Source organism: Rhinopithecus bieti, unplaced genomic scaffold, assembly GCF_001698545.2.
Source record: "Rhinopithecus bieti isolate Rb0 unplaced genomic scaffold, ASM169854v2 scaffold_13900, whole genome shotgun sequence".
NCBI classification, from domain to species: domain Eukaryota; kingdom Metazoa; phylum Chordata; class Mammalia; order Primates; family Cercopithecidae; genus Rhinopithecus; species Rhinopithecus bieti.
In genome coordinates, this window is record NW_016808376.1 from 155,232 (window position 1) to 178,752 (window position 23,521).

A 23,521-nucleotide genomic window follows, 5' to 3' on the forward strand; every position below is an offset into this window, starting at 1 on the left:
CTTCCTACCTCTCCACTGTCTGGAGTTGAACTCTTCCTCCCTGCTCCTCACACTCTCACTGCACCTCTCTTCCCTGCTCAGACTGCCTGCTTGCAAATCTTTGGTGGATGGTGTCTGGCTTGCCTCTCAGATGTCCTCTCTGTGTTGACAAACCACTCCCCCACCCCACCCCCAGTCCCATCCCTCTTTCCAAATACCAGCTTCTTCTTTAGATATCATCACCTTCACAACACCTGCCCCGAACATTTCTTCTCCCCAAGAACAATTCAGGTTTTGTTCTAAGATGTTTCTGTTCTTTAGTCACCACCACCTCCACCATCTCCAGGGCACTTACTGCAGGGTAATTGAATTGCTTGTTTTCCTGTGAGTCTTCCCAGACAGACTTCATGTTGCTTAAGGGCATGGTCTATGTATCACTAGTGCTTGACATATAGAAAAATTCAATTAATACTTGTCAGTTAAATCTTCACAAGAACCCATTCAAGATATATATTATCATCCTTGCTTTATGGATGTAGAAACATGAACATAGTAAAGGCTGAAAAACATCTTCCAAGTTATGCAGTGAATGGGTGGCAGAGATTAAATTAAACTAAGATTTATTTGAATGCAAAGCCCATTGGTTTTTAAGAAGCCACTATTGGCCTCTGTGTTTAGAGGCAGCTGAACACATACAAATTGGTTATGATAAAACAGTGTGATTATTCAGAGACCTGGTCTTAATTTTGTAAAAAAAAAATCTAATCGATTAAATGAATAAACATTGGTTATGTTTCAAGTTGACTAACACAAGATTGTTAAGCTTAGATTGAATGTGACTGTGACATGCTACAAATGAAATTCTAGAATGTCAGTGAAGAGTCTCCGTAGGAAAAGGTTTAACATTCATCTTGTGACAATAGAGCATTTCTACTTGAAAGAAGGCTTATTCCTACCTCTAACTTGCTATTCTCTATTGAGCAATGAGTTGGGTGGCTCCAAATTCTTCCAAGTCAACTTGCAAACTGAAGCTTGGAGTTGGGTGATGGTGTGATGGGATGAGCAGGAATCGAGGGCAGGGGCTCTGAAGCCAGAAATTGAGGGTCGGATGTGGAGGTGAGGGACCTCTTACCAACGGAAGTCCTGAATGGCTACTCTTGATCCAGCAAGACTTTTATTCTGAGTGATACAAGAATTTGACCTCTTGTTTTCCCTTGACTTTGTTATGTCCTTTGCTTTCAATCTCTTTCTCACCCTTGGGAATTTGACCATAGTCTTAATAATAAACTGAACAGATTTTTTTTTTTTTTTTAAAGATTCATTTCTACAACCCTGCCCTTTCCCTTCTTATTTTCCACTTAGATTTAGTAGGTAAAAGATATATGGGGAAAGATGGGTGGGTCTTTGGAAATAAAAAAGATGAAAATAAAATTCCTTTTATTTCAATGCCATCAAGCCAGCTGTTTTGACAGTGGGAATGAGAGAGAGCTCTGCCATGGGAACCTGGGAGCTGGGATGGAATGAACCAGAGAGAAATATCTCACCAATTAGAAGCAGTAAAGAAAAGATAAGAATGTAGAGGTGATGAAGAGTCCTCCAGAAACCATTCTGGGCTGTCACTAGGGTGAAGAATAAGATAAGGGTGAGACCTACCAAATAATAAAGGAGCTTCTCGTGGTAGGGAGGCAGGAGAATGAACAAGAGAGACGAATCCCATTCTATAGCAATGGGGGAAAAGAGGGTGTTCCTGTTTGGAACTACTTACCTCTTTTCTTCTTGACATGAAGTCTTGCTCTGTCACCTAAGCTGGAGTGCAGTGATGTGATCGCAGCTCACTGCAACCTCTGCCTCCCAGGTTCAAGCAATTCTCCTGCCTCCGTCTCCTGAGTAGCTGGGATTACAGGTGCTCGCCGCCATGCCTGGCTAATTTTTGTATTTTTAATACAGACAGAGTTTTCCTGTGTTGGCCAGGCTGGTCTTGAACTCCTGAGCTCAGGTGATCTGCCCACCTCAGCCTCCCAAAGTACTTAGATGCCAGGTGTGAGCCACCACATCCGGCCTGGAGAGCTACTTTCTTATGATGGTGTTTCCTGGAGCCTTCCAAATGAGGGTACAAATTAATGGTTCTCATATTTTAGCACATTTCTTACCTGGGAGGTTGTTAAAATGAAGATTCCCAAACTTTACCCGTAAAGTTTTTAATTCAGTTTTGGATAGGTCAGTGGGGCCCAAGAATCTGAATTTTAAAAAAATACCGCTGATAATTTGAGTATAGGTGGTTCATGTTCCATAATTTGAAACACATTGGCTGTTCCTGTTTTTGAGATTCAGAGTAAGTAACTTTGTGACCTAAAATAGTCATATAACCTTATGCTTTTCTTTAATACATAAAGTTACAGTCTATTAATTAAACAATAGCATTTAATTTAAAATATATACTGTGAACAAAAGACCTATTTTTGTACATCTTAAGCAGATATCATTTATCTTATTGTTGAAAGTTCTATGGTAATGTTGTGCTTTTTCTCCAAATAATTGGCATTGTGACATTCTTCTATCTTCATTTCTTAATGGTTTAATATGATTTTTTTCTCCCTGTTTCTGCTTTCTATTTAATCTGCTACTGTCTGTTAAATCAGCTTCCCTTCACGGCAAAAACTGAGGCTGCTTTTGTTAGATTAAACATTCTTTTTTTATCTGACCCAGCTTTCAGCTTCATCTACTTAGTTATATCATTGATTGGGTAACAGAAATTGCCAGGATGTCACCCAGTGGGAAAATCAATTCATGAAAGAAGGCCTGGTGCTGTGTGTTTGACTATAGAGCATCCCTTTTCTTTCTCCAAGCATATCTGTCTCAGCACACCTGGGTATTCCTCCCGAGGGCTAAGAAGAAGTTTGAATTGCCCTGCTGTTAATTAACAACATCCCTTTCCCCTTATATTACAGGTGAACTTGATTCATTCTCTTGTATATATTCCTAAGAGAGAGACTCACTGCAAAAGGACACATCACTATAAAATAAAGAGAAGGCCAATGGTGAAGTGCTTGAAAGATAATTCTCTTCTATTGTTCTAGGTGGTTTTTAAAATAAATGTGTCTCATGATAGAATCCAGCACCCAAGTAGGAGCTAAGGATGTTCTCATTCCATGAATTTAGATGTTTCAAAGATACAAGCCCCCACCCTACTCCTGACATTTAAGATCTCTTAGCCTTTGGATTGAACTCAATTGTTCTTAATCTGGGCCTATGGCCTTTTACAGAGGCCGCAGCAGATAGAGGCTTCATTGGGTCTATGGAATTTGTGTATGTGTCTACGTGCTTTTTTGAAGGAGATCTTTCTAAGCTTGCATGAATTTCTCCATGGAGTGTATGATACCAAAAAGATTAAGAACCATTGAAGTAATGCTCCAATATGTTGGAATATAAAAAAGTAATCCTGCATTGCAACAGTAGTATTTTTCCAGGGGACTCAGAGTTAATTTACATAGGAAGTTAAACTTAAAAGGGGAGGTTATTTCTTTTCAGGCGAACTTATTTTAGAAGGAAATACAAGATGACCCTCTGTCCTTCGAGCCTAAGGGGATGTCTATCTGTGAGCTGCGTCCTGTGATGATCTACATGAACCAGTTTTAGGGTGTTTAGTTGGAGTTAATTCTCACACTCAATTTTAAAGTACAAACTTAAATGCATTGTGACTATTGATCAACATTAAGGATAGGGAGAGAGAAGGTGGATACTGAAAATATATAACACAGGCAAATTTCCTCTACCCCTCTCTACATTATAAAACTTTCCAATAAAAGGATTATTTATTTTAAAAGTAATGCTATAGTTACAAGTGCAGGCTAGTGACTTGTTTATAAAGAGATCAAATATTAGAAAGATATTGGAGAGAAGTGGGGAATCTTAATGATCCCTTAAAATGTTTTCCTATTATTTACTGAGTCTACTGTTTCACTTTAAGTCATCTTGCATGCCACATAGAATTTTGATTATGATAAAAATCAATATATATCATAATATCATATGATATTATAATTCAAGCCAGACACAGTGGCTCACATCTGTAATCCCAGCACTTTGGAAGTCTGAGGCAGATGGATCACCTCAGGTCAGCAGTTCAAGACCAGCCTGGCCAACATGGTGAAACCCCCTCTCTACTAAAAATACAAAAATTAACTGGGCATGGTGGTGGCTCAGGAGACTGAGGTATGAGAATCACTTGAACCCAGGAGGCAGCGGTTGCAGCAAGCCGAGATCGCGCCACTGCACTCCAGCCTGGGCAACAGAGTGAGACTCCATCTCAAAATAAATAAATAAACAAATATTCAATATTCTTATCTTTAAAATGATGACACTAATACTAACTTTTGTACAGTGTGGGTTATATGAGCATTTAATACAATAATCCTAGCAAAATGTTTAGAATACAGTCTGGTCCATACATTCGAAATATGTTTGCTATTATTATTATTATTATATCTGCAGAGTAATTAATTGAGAAATGTAAGAATGGGATGCTTATATTAACAGCTAGCTTTCAATTTTTGTTTAATCTTCACTGGGTCAGAGTTTTTAATACCTCATTGGGCTTTGGACAGGGTTCACTTTTGGCTGAATATAGATACACCAGGGTCATGTATTATTTTTTGCTTCTTGCTTTGTTTCTTACATATTCTTTTCTTTTTTCTTTTTTCTTTTTTTTTTTTTTTTTTTTTTTTTTTTTTTTGAGACGGAGTCTCGCTCTGTCGCCCAGGCTGGAGTGCAGTGGCCGGATCTCAGCTCATTGCAAGCTCCGCCTCCCGGGTTTACGCCATTCTCCTGCCTCAGCCTCCCGAGTAGCTGGGACTACAGGCGCCCACCACCTCGCCCGGCTAGTTTTTTGTATTTTTTTTTAGTAGAGACGGGGTTTCACCGTGTTAGCCAGGATGGTCTCGATCTCCTGACCTCGTGATCCGCCCGTCTCGGCCTCCCAAAGTGCTGGGATTACAGGCTTGAGCCACCGCGCCCGGTCATATTCTTTTCTTTCCTGATATCCCCAGGTTGATTCCATATTTTTCTCCATCCCCTTCTTTTGATCCAAGAAACTTATCTCTCCTGTATTGAACTTCCTCAGGATTTTATGCCTTAGAGTTAAGAAATATTTAAAAATTGTCATCAAACTACTAGACATTTTGGGCTACCATGTAAGCTATAGAAACATTAATGTCTGTCTGACACCATTTGCACTTAATTAGGAAATCCTTGGTAGTTGTTTATTGGAAGGACGAACTCTACTAATAGAAATTTGGGGCAAATGGAAGACGGTATTCTAAAGAGCAATATAACTTTCAACCCAAGGACTTTGTAGAAATACCATTCTGCCCACTCATGGGCGTAGTGACCACACATTATAGAGGCAGTTGAGGGCCAGCATCTGGTTCCAGCCTGGATTTTGAATCTCAGCTCCCATTTAAAACTGGGTAACCTTGAAAAAGTTACTTAACCTCTCTGTTCCTACATTTTCTCATCTGTAATGGAAGAAGGAAAAAGAGAGAGTGCCTACATCGGAGGGCTATTGTAAGAATTAAAGCTAATATAATGCAAAGCACCTAGAATAATAGTAAATGCCAAATGCAGGTGCTTACGTAACTGTTTGCTATTATCATTTCTAGGGCAATCCCAATTTCATCTCTGTTTTCACTAATCAGAAACTAATCCTTTGTCAAATCAAGTGTCTTGATTCTGAGTTCAGACTCATTAAGACATCTTTCTATAAAAAAGTTGGTTTTTGTTTTCAACTCTTGTATTAAGATGAAAAGGACCAAGATCAGACATAATTAAAATCACCTAAAATTTCATTTCATTTCATTATTTTATTTTATTTTTGAGACAGGGTCTCACTCTATCCCCCAGGCAGGAGTACGGTGGTGTGATCTCAGCTCACTGCAACCTCCGCCTCCTGGGCTCAAGCGATTCTTTTGCCTCAGCCTCCCAAGTAGCTGGGATTATAGGCGTGTGCCACCACGCCTAGCTAATTTTCGTATAGTTAGTAGAAAAGTGGTTTTACCATGTTGCCCAGGCTGGTCTCAAACTCCTGAACTCAAGTGATCCCCCCACCTCGGCCTCCCAAAGTGCTGGGATTACAGGTGTGAGCCACTGCGCCTGGCCCTAAAATTTCATTTAAGTATGATGTATCACACTTATTGTTCAAGAAGGCATGGGTGCATTCTGATCACTTTTATACTACTAAAAAAAATATTTGAGACCATACTTCCCCATCTCATCAGAATAGACAACAGCCAAATGTATTACCACTCCAGGAAACTGACATTAGCAGAGTAACTCATAGGCTGTATTTCTAAAGCAATAGAAGTACAAACTGCAAACAGAGCAAACCAAATGCCACTGCACCATTCTATTAGATTTCAATGCAGTACAGCCCATTTCTTTAACTCACAAGTTTCTCTTAAAATTTATTTCTCCTATGTCTCTTTCCCTTGTCTTTCTTATATGTTTGGAATGATCAGTGAAGATAAATGACTTGCCTAACACTAACTCAAATCAGATACAACAACCCACTGATATGAAAATTGCACCACATCCCAAATTTATGTCCTATCACAACCACCCAAACACTTTTAAGTTTTCTATTATCTCCTTACTTAGGAATAGGAATACAGATTTTTTTTTTTTTCTTGGAAGTGTCTTATACTCATGACTTAATAAATTAGGCTTTTTTTTTCTTTTTTTCAGCAGTGTTTAATTAACCTGTGGAGCCCATGATGATGAGATATCACTCTGGCTTGCAGCATAGATATTTCTAGCAGGGATTAAATATTTATATATGAAAAAAAGAAAGAGCATTTGTGGTTGCTCCACTTTGGGTAAAATTACAGGCCTATCAATCTGAATGTGGTAGAGCATGAAATCAGGAAGTATTTTTCCCTCCACAGAATATTGGATTGCACAGTTAGGTGTATCTGGGGAGTAACGTTTCTGAATGGGACGAAGGATGGAACGTGGAACATACTTAAGGAATCAACCTTCCAATGCGATTTCTGTGCTAGCTCATATCATGGGTTTTCAATCTCTGCCCCTGGGCGCCGAGCTTGGTGAATCACACTCCACTCTTCCCCACTTCTTCTACGTGGCTGTCATTCAAGTTGTTGACATGCATCTCTATGACAAAAGGGAGATACAGGTGGTGGTTGCAAGACAACAGAGACTGGTTTCTGCCACTGTTGTTGTTTGTTTGAGAGGAGGGAAACAGATGAAATGAATCATTTGATGGGTATCCTTTTGGCTGAGTACTTTGGCTGGCATGGAGAATAAAACCTTATTATTGGAAGCAAAAAGAGAGAGACAAGCAAAATTTTTTTTTTTTTTTTTTTTTTTTTTTTTTTTTTTTTTTTTTTTTTAACGGAGTCTTGCTCTGTTGCCAGGCTGGAGGCAGTGGTGGAATCTTGGCTCACTGCAACCTCTGCTTCTTGGGTTCAAGAGATTCTCCTGCTTCAGCCTCCCGAGTAGCTGGGACTACAGGTGCACGCCACCACGCCCAGCTAACATTTGTATTTTTAGCAGAGACGGGGTTTCACCATGTTGGCCAAGATAGTCTCAATCTCCTGACCTTGTGATCCACCCACCTCAGCCTCCCAAAGGGCTGGGATTACAGGCGTGAGCCACCGTGCTGGCCTCTTTTTGGTTTGTTATTGCAGCTGCTAACCAGTTGATTTATGACTGTGCATCTCTTTGTAATGAGACCTGTAGACAAATTAAATACATTACAAATCTTATCTAAGGAATGCTTTTGGTTGCTACTCCATAGAAGGCTGGCAAGAGAAGATCTATATTTGTGCTGTCCTGTGCAGTGCTGCTAGCAACAGGTGACTATGGAGCATTTGAAATGTGGCTAGTCTGACTGAAATGTCTTGTAAGTCTAAATTACACACAAGATTTCACAGACTTCAAATGAAAGATAACTCAATATGTTTTGTGTTTACTGTATGTTGAAATGACAATATTTTGGATATAGTTTGTTAAATAAAATGAATTTTTAAAACCAATGTCACCTATTTTTTAAAATTCATTATTATTTTTTATTTTACTTTAAGTTCTGGGATACACGTGCTGAACGTGCAGGTTTGTTACATAGGTATGCACGTGCTATGGTGGTTTTCTGCACCTATCAACCTGTCGTCTAGGTTTTAAGCCCCGTATGCATTAGGTATTCGTTCTAATGCTCACCCTCCCCCAGTCCCCTACCCTTAGGCCCCAATGTGTGATGTTCCCCTCCCTGTGTCGATGTGCTCTCATTGTTCAATTCCCACTTATGTTGGTTTTCTGTTCCTGTGTTAGTTTGCTGAGGATGATGGTTTCTGGCTTAATCCATGTCCCTGCAAAGGACATGAACTCATCCTTTTTTATGGCTGCACAGTATTTCATGGTGTATTTTTGCCACATTTTCTTTATCCTGTCTGTCATTGATAGGAATTTGAGTTGGTTCCAAGTCTTTGCTATTGTAAGTAGTGCTGCAATAAACATACATGTGCATGTGTCTTAATAGTAGAATGGTTTTTTAATTGTGGCTATTACAAAATTTAAAATTACACTTGGGGTTTGCACTTGCAGCTTGCCTTATGTTCCTATCAGATATCACTGACCAAAATCATCTGATTCAACAGCTCCAAGTTTCAAGTTAGCATATCTGGATCAAGTACCAAAGCACCCTTTTCACCATAACCACAAGTCAACATTATTTGTATTCTTGTCATTGGAAGGGAACAAAACAACCTACTTTAATGGACTTATTTGGTGAAATTGCCTCCCACTTTCCCAATGTCAGTTGTTGAATATGTACCTAATTACAAAGACTTCTTTTTTTAAAAGTTAAAGTTCTGGAGGCAGCATAGTTCTGTTTCTTGAAGATATGAGTTCTACCATTTGCTTGCGGGTAAGAGGAGTGTTTGTAGGCAATGATGAGACAATGATGAATTCAATGTGTGTGAAAGAGAGGGAGAGAGGTGGGAGGGGGAGAGAGAGAGAAAGAGAGAGAGAGAGATTGAGAGAGAGAGAGAGGAGAGAGAACTCAGGTGTTTCTGAGCAATTCTTGTAAATATTTCACAGATCAAAAATTAGGGGATTTCATATAGGTCTTGGTGCTGAAAGGAATTTTTCAAAGTGACACGAAGAAGAGTAATTAAGGATGCATTTGAAAGTTAAGATTTCAATAATCAGACAACTTAAATTAGCTAGTCATCTACTACTTAGATTGCATTATTTTAAAATTATTAAAAAATATTTAGGCCGGGCAAGGTGGCTCACTCCTGTAATCCCACCACTTTTGGAGGCTGAGACAGGTGGATCACGAGGTCAGGAGTTCGAGACCAGCCTGGTCAACATGGTGAAACCCTGTCTCTACTAAAAATACAAAAATTAGCACGCACCTGTAATCCCAGCTACTTGGGAGGTTGAGGCAGGAGGCAGAGGTTGCAGTGAGCCAAGATCTTGCCACTGCATGCCAGCCTGGGTGACACAGCAAGATTCTGTCTCAAAAAAAAAAAAGTTTAATAATATAATATAGAGATGAGGTCTCACTTTGTTGTCCAGAGTGGTCTCAAACTTCTGGACTCAAGCAATCCTCTTTTCTTGGCCTCCAAAAATGCTAGGATTACAGGCATGGGACACCACGTGCGGCCTGAAATAATTTTTGAATTAACACTTATTTGTCTCTTCAACTAATAGATGACCAAGAGGTTGAGCAGCTAACTGGAACCATGCTTTCTTTTTTTTTTAAATTTTTTTATTATACTTTAAGTTCTAGGGTACGTGTGCACAACATACAGGTTTGTTACATATGTATACGTGTGCCATGTTGGTGTGCTGCACCCACTAACTCATCATTTACATTAGGTATGTCTCCTAATGCTATCCCTCCCACCTCCCCCTACCCCACAACAGGCCCTGGTGTGTGATATTCCTCTTCCTGTGTCCAAGTGTTCTCACTGTTCAGTTCCCAACTATGAGTGAGAACATGCAGTGTTTGGTTTCCTGTCCTTGCAAAAGTTTGCTCAGAATGATGGTTTCCAGCTTCATCCATGTCCCTACAAAGGACATGAACTCATCCTTTTTTATGGCTGCATAGTATTCCATGGTATATATGTGCCACATTTTCTTAATCGAGTCTATCATTGATGGACATTTGGGTTGTAGAACCACAGTTTCAACATTGATGCAATTAATGCGTAGTACCTAAATTTGGAGTGCTAATCAATCAAATGATGTCAGATCTGTATTATGAGCAAGAATGTATAAGATATGACAATGATTTTAGGTTAGTACAGACTTTATTGTTCAAGTTTCTTTTCATGTACCAAAGCAGAGAATAAAATAGTCAAGATCTTTTGTTCTGCATCATTCAAATACCCATGAGTAAATTCTGCTATAGCTCAGTTATATTCCATAGAATTTCCGGAAGTTTAATAACAAACAATCCAATATAGATTTTTATTTGGTACCTGATTTAGAGATTTAATAGGGACCTTTTTTCATAAATTTCCCAACATTTTTTGAATGGAAGTTTTAGTAACTGGAAGGTGATTAAAACCTTTGATATGGATGTCAAGAAAAATTAAAAAAGAGAAAACATATATAACAAAAAATCATAACATACTGGGCCATGTAAAGATTTTGGGAGCTACAGATTCTAATTCTGACTCCATGTTAATCCGCAGTCTGATGGTAGATGACTAGATTATTATTCTTCTTTTCTATAACACATTGATAAACTGTGTTATTTCATGGAGCTTTTGGGAAAGAGAACGAAGCCCCAAAATATTAAAGCAATTGACACAAATAAAAGTCCTATATAAGACAACAGAAAAGCAGTGACTGATGAAATGAGAAGTTTTACCTCTGACTTATACCCCAGTGAGACTTAAGATACTATCAGAGGATGCCAAGCCAAGAGTTCTTTAAAGAAAATCAAGAACCATCTGCTTCTGGGGTTAGTAAAATGGTGTGTGAACTCAAAGTATGGAAGTCCACTTTAATTGTCACTGTAATTCCTTGACATCCTTTAAAAAATTTTGTGCATTAAGAATCAATAAACACTTCTTGATGTCCATAAATAAATAAAATAATAATTAGTAGTATGTATTAAGGCCTAAAACCTCAACATATTTAGTAATATAAAGTACTAGTATATTGTAATACGTTGAGTGAAAACTGTAGAAATGTCCTAATATGAGATGACATATGGTGTTGTGCTTTATAGGGAACCCTTATAGCTAAAGGCTAGAAGCCTGCTCAGGGAAAAAGCTAACAATCAGTCAAGCAATGGTAATTGAGTTCCTACCAAGTCCTAGCACTGTGTACAACCTGAAGGCCAGGCCTCAACTAGGTGGGAGTAATGGCATAGGACTATGAAAAAGCACAAAGTAACATATAATTAAAAATAAACTAGCATGGTGAAGTCTGGTGATGTGGTAGACAACGGAATAGAGAGAGGGCACAGGTGGAGGGAATGAGGGTGTCATGTTAAAGCACCCCAGGTAAGAGAGAGTACAAGTGAGATTCAGGAGGGAGCAAAGCTCAGTGATTGCTGTATGCTTAGTGTGGGGAAACACTAAATGCCTTAAAGTCAGAAAACCTGGAAAAGAGCGCCAGGCTTTTTCTTTAGCATTTGTATAACTTTGGGCAGACCTCTTCATCAAGCCTGTTTCATCAGTGGTAAAATAAAAATAAAAGTTGGCCGTCCTTCAAACATGGTGATCAAGTTGGGTAAATGTACTCCAAAAACTGTAGTCTGAGTTAGCAGAGTTAGCTTAAAGAGTGGAAGGAGCTGGGTATGGTAGGGGCAGAGGTTGTGTGATGGGAATGGCAAGCTGTACAACTGGAGAGAAGGAAGCAAGCCAGATCTCAAAGTGCTCTGGATATTCCACTGTGGAGTTTGGTTATTATCTTGTAAGTTAGAGGGAAGCACGAAAAAGATTAAGCAGGGGAAAAATATGATTGGATTTGCATTCTGCAATGCACAATGACCACATGCACAATGGGTTGGTTGGTGGGTGGCCAGGAGGTGAGGACAGACAGGGGGATGTGTACAGTGGCCATGGCAACGGTTTAAGTGAGAAAAAAATTGAGGTTGTGACACAGGGAAGGATGATGAGTTTGTGAACTTTTTTTTATGAAAAAAAAGGCAGGCCTTACCAACTAGTTAAAAGTGGGGGCATGAGTGAAATTTGGGCTTCTAGAATAATTCCCAGATTTCTGTACTGAGTGAGATAGTGAATACAAGAGAAGCACATTTAGAGAAAGGGAGAAATGATGATTTCTATTAGAACTTGTTGGATGTGAGGTGTTTGTAGAGCATCCAAGGAGAATGATCCAGTAAGGGGGAGGATCTAAGCATCAGAACACTTATGTTCTACCTAACACAAGACGACTCTATAGAATGAACCTAACACAAGATTCTATAGGATGCATTTCATCTTAGCATCAAACGAAAGGCCTGGAACCTTCATACTACACGGCAGGTGAGAATGTAAAATGGTGCCACCATTTTGGAAAACAGTTTGCCAGTTCCTCAGAAACTTAAAACAGGGTTGCTATATGATCTAAAAGTTCCCTTTCTCATGTATCCCCAAGAGAAGTGAAAACATGTATTTACATGAAGTCTTTCACACAAATGTTGATAGCAACATTATTCATAATAAACAAGTGAAAACAATGCAAATGTCCATGAACATAGATAAACAAAATGTGGTCTAGCTATTCAATATTATTCAATATTGGAATATTGGAATATTATTCAATAATAAAAGGGAATGAAGTACTGATATATTCTACAACATAGATGGACCTTGGAAACACAGTGCTAAGTGAAAGAAGCTGGGCGTAAAAGGGCACATATTGTGTGATTCCATTTATATGAAATGTCCCACATAGGCCAATTCAAAGAGACAGAAAGTAGATTAGTGATTGCCTAAGGCTGGGTTGGGTAGGAGAAAGCGGGGAGTGAATACTAATGGGTTTGGCTTTTCTGTGGTGATAAGAATGTTTTAAAATTGACTGTGGTCATTGTTATACAACTCTATAAATGGGCTAAAACCCATGAAATTATTTCCTCTAAAGGGTACATTTTATGGTATGTAAAATATTTCTCAATAGAGCTGTTGAAAGCAAAAGGCCATCGGCACATAGGTAGGTGAACCTTTCCATTCCCACCCGATTGAACCCATCGAGTAAGAATGCATGATTCAGACGAGAGGACTTCGCTTTTGGCAATGTGATTGTCTAAACTAAGACACACATTCCAGCAACCATATCTAGAAATACTGAGTAAAACATTGCAAAAAAGTTTAAGACATCAACTAAGCCTGCGTGAAAGATGGGTTTTATAGGTGTCAGATATTGGAACTACAAGTGCTGTTTAAGTAGGTGAACAAATTAGGAGGTGACAGGTTGGTGCCAATACAAAGCAAGAGACTGGTTTTTTTTTTCTTTTTTTTTTTTTACCAACTATGCTCAAGTGGCAGACAAGACCTTGTGAAGAGGGAGCTGTTACGGAAACCCCAGCTTACAGCGAGGGCTACACACTCAGCAAATGGAAAACAGAAAAAAAATCTACTCACCACCTGAGAAAGACAGACAAAAATAAAATAAAATTTTATTTCTTGCTGATTTCCAGGCAGAGCAAAATTTTCTTATAAGAAATCAGAACCCAAGTCTTGTTCCTTAAGTAGGTTTGGAGTCTGAATTTCTAGCTAAGAAATTAACATAAACTTGGTCAAAACCCAGTGCTATTCCTGAGATATCTGGAAGCATCACATGCAAAGTTGCTGCAGAGGGACTTTCCCGCAACCTAGGCAGTTGGGACTTACCATAGAACAAAATCCCACTGAAGATGAGCTCACAATCCAACATTTAAAGAGTTGCCAGGAACAAATTCCTCACAATCAAAAGTCTGAAATTCAACAAATCAGAATACTGCCCTTAACCCCCAAAACTTGCCATAGTAAAACCAAATCTGAAAGAGACTATAAAATAAACATTTTTTAAAGAGATGAATTATTAAGCAGTTTGAAGCCATGAAGTAGAAGCATATATGCTAACATGGAAAGGTGTTAAAAAAGAGTGCTGAATTCAACAAAGAAGAAGAAGAATGTGAACCCTCTAGCACAAAACCATGTAGAGAAGAAGGGAATAGGAATGGGGATTGGGCTAAAAAAATAAATAAAGTAAAATAATAATAACAGCTCCTGCATGGACTGACGATGACAGCAGGCCATGACCGAAGGCACCATCACATATAGAGAAGTGCAAAGGCCTCAGAGTCAGATAGCCTCCATCCAAATCCTGGAGCTGCCACCTCATTGACAGGGTCACCTTGGATAGGTAAGTTACTTAATTACTCTGTGCCTCAGTTTCTTCCTTTCTAAATTACCATTTACCATAGTACTCCTCCATGGGAGTGTTGAGAAAATTTATCATGCTTGGCAAATCATTTTAGCCATTGCAGCAGCCCCTGTGATGTACTGCCCAGGCCATCTGCAGGATGGAGGGATCCCCTCCTGGTGTGGAGAGTGCTATAGGCATAAGACTCTCAGCTGCTTTGGGGAATCACTTGTCTGCAGACAGCTGCCTTACCTGAAGTTACCCTCCCTTCCTGAGGTGGCCCGTCCCCAATATGTGAGATGACAGAATCTGACCTCTTGTCCCTGCTGAAGACACCTCTGAAGGAACATCTTAGCCCTGCCTCCTACTGGGGTGGGATACACTTATATATGTTTCAAGTATCTCATATTTTAGAATAAAATTAAAGTAAGCACGATGCATGGACTTCATAAATCTGGGCTGCCTGGATTATTCTCCCACCATGACAGTGTTTCTCTAATTTTTAATTCTAATCTCAATTTTCTTTCACTTTCAGAATTGTAGATTCCACACAAGTGTACACCTTCATCATGCTAGTACCCACTATGCTTTGCTTCCTAGTAGATCTTTTTTCTTTTTCTTTTAAACAAACAGTAACATTTAGTTCCCATTTTAGAAACCTAAATTCTGTATTTACTTTGTTTATAATATGCATACATAGATTGTTCCTGACAAGTTTCCTAAGATAGTCACTGCTTTGGAAGCTGCTCTTCCACTTTGTTGCAGTCATACTGTCCCTACAATTTACTTTAGTTTGTTTTCTTTCTGGATTTCTTACTCTCTGTTCCTTGAATTCAGTGTCCTTTCTTCTTGATGGCATCTCGGAGGCTTTGACATAAAACTTTCCACCTGTTCTTTGTAAAATAAACTCCTCTTCTCAGTCGGTATGCTTGCCATTAAACTATAACTCTAACATGAGAAAAGATTCTCTCTCTTCCTATATATATTGTACATTTTTATTGAATATAAGTCACAAGGGCTTAATTTAGAAAAAAAATGTTGATTATTACTCTACCATCGACTGAACTGATTGTTAAAAACTCTATCATCTTTTCTGAAATCAGGTCTTATGATGAAAGAGGAATTCAGACATTACCTGTGCCCTCAGGTCTCTGTTTCTTGACCTGAGCTTCAAAGTCTCCAGAGATACATGGTAGATTTTTAATGACTGTATCATGTGTTCCTACATGAATCAGCAGAGGTGGGTCGTGATCATCATCTGATTAGTCCTGGCAGGTTGTCTGCCGTAGCTTGCATCGGTGCTATGGGAAGATGGTGGAATTCCCAACGTGCTTCTGCAAAATTGTATGTATTCATCCCCCTCTGCTCTCAGCAGGGTGTTACCACCTACAGACCCTTTGCTTTCCCCGCTGGATACTAACAACTTTTTCATCATTGCTAGTACCTATGGAATTGAGTGTTGAATGGAACAAACAATAGTCTTTCTCTGTAATGTCAGAGTTATTCATAAGAAGAGGCAGTGTTAGACATAAGAAAGAGCACTGGGCAAAGAATCAGACAACCAGAATTTGGTTCCATTCTTTTATTATTGAGGAAAAAAAATCAATATTATTTTAAGATACACTCCCAAGTCTCAAAAGGAATTTGAAAGCTTCCGGGGTCTAATCTAGGCCATGTCCATTCTGTCTTCCCTTGCTCTGCGCCCCTGACACAAGCGTGGAAACACGTATTCACTCACCTTTGCCCTTGGGAACACTTTGGTGGGGAAAATATTGATATAGGTTAGTATTCTTATAAACTGTCAAGTTGTATGTATATAAATTAATAGGAAAGTTTTAAAGAAAAGTGTCCTTCCCTGGGGTAAATAATTCCTCCCTGTCTTTCTGCTGTGCTCTGTCACTCCACACTCGCACCCACTGGCATCTCTTCCCTTATCCCTTGGAAACTTTCTCTTTCTGGCTTTCTTCCTACAATTTTTTTCTCCCTTCTTCTTTAAGAATCCTTTATTGTACAAACTAGGCAACACAGTGAAATCCTGTCTCTACTAAAAGTACAAAATTGGGGTGCATGCCTGTACTTCAGCTACCAGAGGCTGAGGTGGGATGATTGCCCAAGCCTGAGAGGTCCATGCTGCAGTGAGCTGAGATCACGCCACTGCACTACAGTCTGAGTGACTGGAGTGAGATTCTGTCTCAAAAATTAAAAAACCAAACCAAACAAAACAAAACAAATCAAAAAACACCGTAGAGAATAATCTGGAGTGCTGAGAGATATTATGTGAGGCCCTTTATCTCACCCTCTAGCGGGGAGATACGCTTGCATCTGTATCAAGTAGAGTTGGTCAAAAGCTCAGGCAGAAGACACAGGAGAGTCCCTGTTTCACAGGCCACAGTATCTGCTCCTAGAGCCTCTAACTGAACTCACAATTGTTAAGATTCCCCCATGGACTCTCCGGGGAAATTTATTTGTCATCGTTTGCTGACAAGTTCTTACCCCATAGCAATTAAGTGCTGGGGAGAAATTTTCATGTTGCTGGGAGAAAACATACTGTGTGGCCTGGAGGCCTCAGAATATTTCCATAAACAGCAGATGTTTGATTCCTGCTGCAGTGATTCATGAAGCCAGACTTGCTCTCATGATAAGAATTTGAATGAGAAGTCAAACTTTTACTTCAATCAAAGAAATGATTAGTGTCCATAAGATAGAAGTTTATGCATGCATTAGTGATGAGGCCCTGATCTAGTTGATTATGGTATTTAAAGTCAACCAAAAGGGGCCTTATTGTCTGTTTTAAAAGTAATTGTAGAAAATTTGGAATATACAAAGTGCAAAGATGGAAATGAAAAATCTGCAAATCCATCCTGCCCCTCCCGAGGACAAGTGTATCTTTAGTGATAAGAGACTGATAATAGGGAAAGGGCATTGTCAACGTAATACCAGACACCGTGTCGCCATCTCAGTGACCAAGATGGAATGCCAACCCAGGCAGACTGTTCATCATCTGTGCTCCTAATCCTTTGTGGCACTGCTCCCAACTGACAGTATCTGAAAGAGTGCTTCTAGGATCCCAGAATAATCGTAATGCAAATGACCAAGGTGCCAGGCACCAACCATGGGTCATCCTAGTTAATCCGCATAATAACCCTTTGAGGAAGATACTATGATTATCTCTGCTTCTTAGGTGAGGAAACTGGGGCTTAGAGAGGTGATAAACCTGCCCAAGGCCAAGTTTACACAGCTCATGAACAGGGCAGCTGGGATTCAAACCAGATCTTTTGAGCAGAATCCTTACTCTTGGGAACCATAATGAACATTTACTGCTTTCCTGGACTGTTAGAGTTAGAGGGGATCCTAGCAGTCATCTTTTCCAAATTGCTTATTTTATAAAAGGGGCAATTGAGAATCAGAGACCTGAAGCAATTTGCCAAAGGAAATAGAGTCGGTCAACGACCATGCCTAACATCCAAGTCTCCTGGCTAGCAGCACGGTGTTCCTTCAGTTGAGCAGGGCTCTAGTTGCAGGAAGCAGAAAGGAATTTCTGAACCTTGGGCAGTTTCTTTCAGAGGAACAGTTTTATATCATTTCTTACATCATTTTCTTGGGTCATACTCCATGACACACACACAAACTTCTCATATTTCCTTTATTTTTCACATGCTAGGAATTCATCTAGGAAAAGTACAGTTCAGCTGGGTGCAGTGGCTCACTCCTGTAATCCTAGCACTTTGGGAGGCTGAAGGGATGGATTACCTGAGGTTGGGAGTTCAAGACCAGCATGGCCAACACGGTGAAACCCTGTCTCTACTAAAAAATATGAACAATTAGCAGGTGCAGTGGTGAGGATCTGTAATTCCAGCTACTTGGGAGGCTGAGGCAGGAGAATCACCTGAAAATGGGAGGCAGAAGGTTGCAGTGAGCTGAGATCATGCCACTGCACTCTAGCCTGGGCTACAGGGCAGAGCTTTGAAAAAGAAAGAAATAAAGAGAAAGAAAGAAAGAAAGAGAAAGAAAGAAAGAAAGGAAAAGAAACAAGAAAGAAAAAAAGAAAGAAAGAAAGAGAGAAAGAAAGAAAGAAAGAAAGAAAGAAAAAAAAGAAAGAAAGAAAAAAAAAAAGTTTAGCCCCTAGGGCGTTAAACTCCACTTCCCAGAAACTCAAGGCAGTGTATGAAAGCCAAAATTCCATTCCCACATAAGTCATTGGATGGACTTTTAACTCTCTTATTCCAAATGTACAGGAAGAGATCAAACACAAGAGAAAAATCGCCAGAACACCATGTCCCTAACTATGGGAGCAAACCTTTCTTTGTGCTAAATAGATGAAAGGCAACTGACGCTTGAACCTTAGCTCTGGTGAGACAGATCCAGGTGAAGTGTCGTCATTGTCTGAATGGCCACATAGCTCCATTTTTCAATCAACAGAAGCTCCATGTATGGAAGAGGGGAGCAAGGCACAAAGGCAAAGGAACGAGGCGGTAAGTGAAATATTTAAGGTCATGAGGTGACGGAGGCTTAGAAGCCAAGAAAAGAATTCCAGAGGAATCATCTGCAAGAAACAATGAATTATGTCTTCTCCAAACAATGTATTGAACGGACAAGCTCACGTTGGGCAATCTCACTGCTTTCTTCGTGAACTCCTTATTCTCTGTCTCTGTCTCTCACCCTTTTACCTCTTACACAATGTATTTCTTTAACCCCATATTTGCATTGAAGAGTGGGGTAAAGGCTCACAAAATCTGCTGCTTACCAGAGTTCTTGCCAATAGAGTATCAGGAAGACAGCCAAAGCCAAATATTCTCAGTGGCTGAGCTAACAATCAAAGTGTATGCCTCAATGCAGTTGTTATCTTACCTGGGTGTACCTTTTAGGTGTAGCCTTCTTTTGCACCTAAGTATGCCTAGAAAAAAGAAGTCTTCCAGGTTTTTCTGTATCCTGGAATTTCTTGTCTCACTTCCCCCAGTAAGTGACATAGCACCTGCTCTTTTACTGGTTGTACGTGTGTTTTTAATTCGACACATGTCTTTTGGAGGCATTTCAGGAGCCGTTGAACTTTTTTTCTCTGTTCGAATGTAAAAAAAAAAAAATCCCCAATTACTTCACTGCTTGTGTCAGGCTGGTTTCTTAAAGGTTGGAAACATTTTTCAGATGGAAGAGACTGTGGCAGCCAAACATGTATCGTGTTTCAAGTTATGTCAGTTGCATGATTTTTAACAAAGAAAAGTCATCTGGTGGATGACCATGCTTGACAAAAATCAAAGTAATGCTTACCATGTAGATCAATTTATTCAACTTACTGGAAATTTGGATAGAGGAAGAGAAAAGTCTCTAATATTAGAAACTTCAGCACCCCTAAAGGGAAGTGCCGGACAGGTCATTTGTAAGTCCTGGTTTATGGTATTTCTTCTTTTCCAGTGCTCAGGTCACTCTTAAACATTTGGCATAAAGTAGTGCATTAAACCTCTAATTCCCCTAGGGTACTAAATGATACCTCCCTATTTTGAATATCTGATGGTGGGTTGGCTTTCAGAAATCTACCAGACCTGCTTCTCCTCCCATGATAGTTTATCAATTCCATTATCATTCAACTAAGTAGAGTGGCCTAGAATTGCCTGAGCTTCCTGAAGAAGTAAAGATAATCATCATCAATAAATATTTATTGAACACCCTCTTTCTGGTTAAGAGACTGTGCCAGGCACTGTACAAAATCTGATTATAGCTCCACAGCTACTGCCCAAAGGGGCTTGCAATCTAATTATAGACAGCCCAGATGAGATAAGCACAGATGACAAGCTCTGGCCAGGCAATCCTGTGTTGTTCATCTAAAAGAGAGAGAGGATTTAAAAAACATAGTGTACTTTGTTGGGTTAAAGGAAAAATGACTTTCCCTCTCCTCCAATCCTTTGTGTTTATTTTCAGTCTGGGTTTAGGGAAATAAGTTTGAATTTGCGTAAATGTTGCTATCCGTGAAGTCTTATCCACTGCTTTATAAAGTCTGAGGCACGTTTCATAATTTTTGCTGTTCTCTCCCTTCCTTTCTTCTTGTACACCCCCAGGCCTTGAGCAGGACTTAATGCCACTTAAAGCAGAAACAAGTGGTATCCAAGAAATAGTCTTTTCATAGCAACAAGGTTTTGGCCTTCCTTAAGTTCTGAAGCACCAAAGCAGCAGAGAGACTCAGAGGAGAAACCATATAATGAAGGGAGGGTAACAAAGACCCCTCATGCTTTATATCAGCGGTTCTCCAACAGCATCTCCTGAACCACAGCACTGACATCATCTGGAAACTTTTAGAAATCTTCAGGCTCCACTTCACACGGACTGAACCAGGACTTGCAATGGGACTCAACCACTTGGGCTTTGAAGAGCCCCGCCGGTGATGCTGAGGTGCTCTCTGGCTGAGAATAGCTGCTTGTGCTCTGTGACTGAGAATCGCTGCTTTGTATGCTCCACAATCACAGGGGTTTTGAGACAGCTCTGTCACCGCTCCTATTTGGTGCCTACTGGTATACAAATCCCAAAGCAGACATGCTCCTAGAATGTCGTTTGACCGGAGTTGAAAAGGCATCTCCATGAACTCAAAACAAGCAGATTTAGGACATTCACAAGGAAGGACTGAATGAAATTTGTGAGAAGGGGGAGAGGCCAGAGGCCTTTGGAAGAGTCTTGTTTCCTAGGTGGACCCCAGTTTGCTCTGGAAGAATCTGAGAGTGAATACAGGGATAGAAGTCCCTGTGCTCTGCTATGGTGTCTTTAGTTCCACTGGAAGTCTGTAAAGTACAAAAGCCACGGTCAGTGTATTCACCCAAGTGATCTAATGCTTCATCAGTGATGACCTTGTGAGTGAAAATTACCTCGACTGTAGGAGACGATTGCTTGCCAGGACCTGGTGCCAGGAGTTGCAAAGTTGGACATCTTAGATGTGGAAAAAGAGATGGCCAAGGCAGCACAGAGCAAGACTGTTAGCCCACTTTCATGCTGCTGATAAAGACATACCTGAGACTGGGCAATTTACAAAAGAAAGAGGTTTAATGGACTCACAGTTCCACATGGCTGGGAAGGCCTCACAATCATTGCTGAAGGCAAGGAGGAGCAAGTCGTGTCTTACATGGATGGCAGCAGGCAAAGAGAGAGAGCATGTGCAGGGGAACTCCTCTTTATAAAACCATCAGAGCTCATGAGACTTACTCACTATCACGAGAACAGCATGGGAAAGACTTGTCCCCATGTTTCAGTGATCTCCCACTGGGTTCCTCTCACAACACATGGGAATTATGGGAGATACAATTCAAGATGAGATTTGGGTGGGGACACAGGTAAACCATATCAAAGACCAACCAAGGGGAGCAGGAAGACCTGACATTCCTCCGAGAAATGGAAATGTAACTGTTGTGTTGAGCCCCTACTAACTCGCATAGAGAAGGCACAGGTTCAAGACATGAAAGAAGAGACCCAGAGCCAACAAATTAGACATGGAGTTTTATCAGGGGCTAACACACAGGGCAGAGAGTCCAGTGGCAGTCGGCTACATAGAAGAACCACCTTACGTACGGTCCAGTGGCAGCAGGCTAAGAAGCAAAACCATCATCACTTGCAAACAACATGCAGTCTATACAACATTTTCATTTAACATGCTCCCCTTAATGACCTCCACCTGGCAACCTTCATCCAACCCAAAACTCAGGGCTTCAATCCCCTGTATGGCCTGTGTTCCACTGGACAGGAAGAAGGGCTCAAATGTTCTTCACAGACAAGGAGTGAATCTCAGGGTTGGCCACTCCAGGATTCCCTGGCTTGGAACACACATTCAGGTGCATCTGGCGTACATATTCAGGGTCATTCTCAGGGTATGCTTAAGCTATTGCTATCAGGTACGTTTATCATACAGCAACCATATGACTATGTGTGGTCCTTACACAATGGATAGGTTTATGACTTGATTATCTAAGGAAGGAATGAAAGGGAAGAGGAAACAAATAAAAGTGCAGGAACCAATGGGAGGTATCTAGGGGCAGATCAAGGGAGTCCTAACAACTTTGTATACAGTATCTCATTTAATACTGACTCCTAAAGAGAGTTAGGTGACTGACTCAAAGTTTTTACCGTCTGTCCATTTTGCAGTCAAGAGTTGAGCTTAGGTCTGATTGACTCCAAACCCTGTAGGATGCCAAAATGTATAAGATTCTCATTATAAGTGAGGCATGGAGCTCTAAGAATTGTAAATACTTACTTCTCGAAATTTCACAATGACTCTCTTTTTTGGCGTGATTATCACCCCCAATTTAGGAAACAGCCTGAGAGCCAGGAAACAGTAATGGAGTTAGGGGAACAGAGCCCTGTGGCTTCCACCTTCACCTCTGATTTAGTCGAGGAATGAGAGCTCCAGTGGATGTAAAAGCAATGGTGGACCTCAGTAAAGGGGGAACCACATGCACCGGAGGAAAGATGCTCCATGGTAAAATTATGAGGCTGTGCTCTGATTTCTTGGTTGGGGTAGACTTTACTTAGCTCATCCTGGAAAGATTTCTGGAGCCCAGAAAAGGACTCTGACTTTAATATCTCATTGGGATGATGGAGACTAAGCCTTTCCACTCAAGACAGCAGAGGGTTTATACAGCCTGGTATTGTTCTTTTCAGTGTAACTTAAGTGACTACTTTCAGTACAGAAAAGACTGACTGAAAAACCAATAGTGATTCCGGGACCGAGAATGGAGAAGCTTTTTGATTTAGGGTCCCAGAAATTCCTATGTCTAGAAGGAAAGTGCTTCAGGACTCGGAGCATCCTCAGAGAGCTCTTTAAGACTCATGGGATTACTGAACCAATTCAGAACTCTAACATCTCTGCATCTCAAATTTCTTTTCAAGGATAATTTAAGCAAATAAAGGCATTCTATTAAGAATTAACTAAAATTAATACAGGAATATATTCCGTTAATTTCAATTTAAATTAATAGGGACATATTATAAGACTTTGGTATTACTAGGATACTCAACACGAACAACATTTAGTTTTACAATGAATGTAAAAGCTTCCGTCTCTTAATGTTTTATATAATGCAATTAAAAAAAGAATTCATTTAGCTATAATGTGCACATATATATTTTTAATATAATTATGCATGTATGCCACAGCTATCCATTTATAGATTTAACTATGTATAATTTTAAA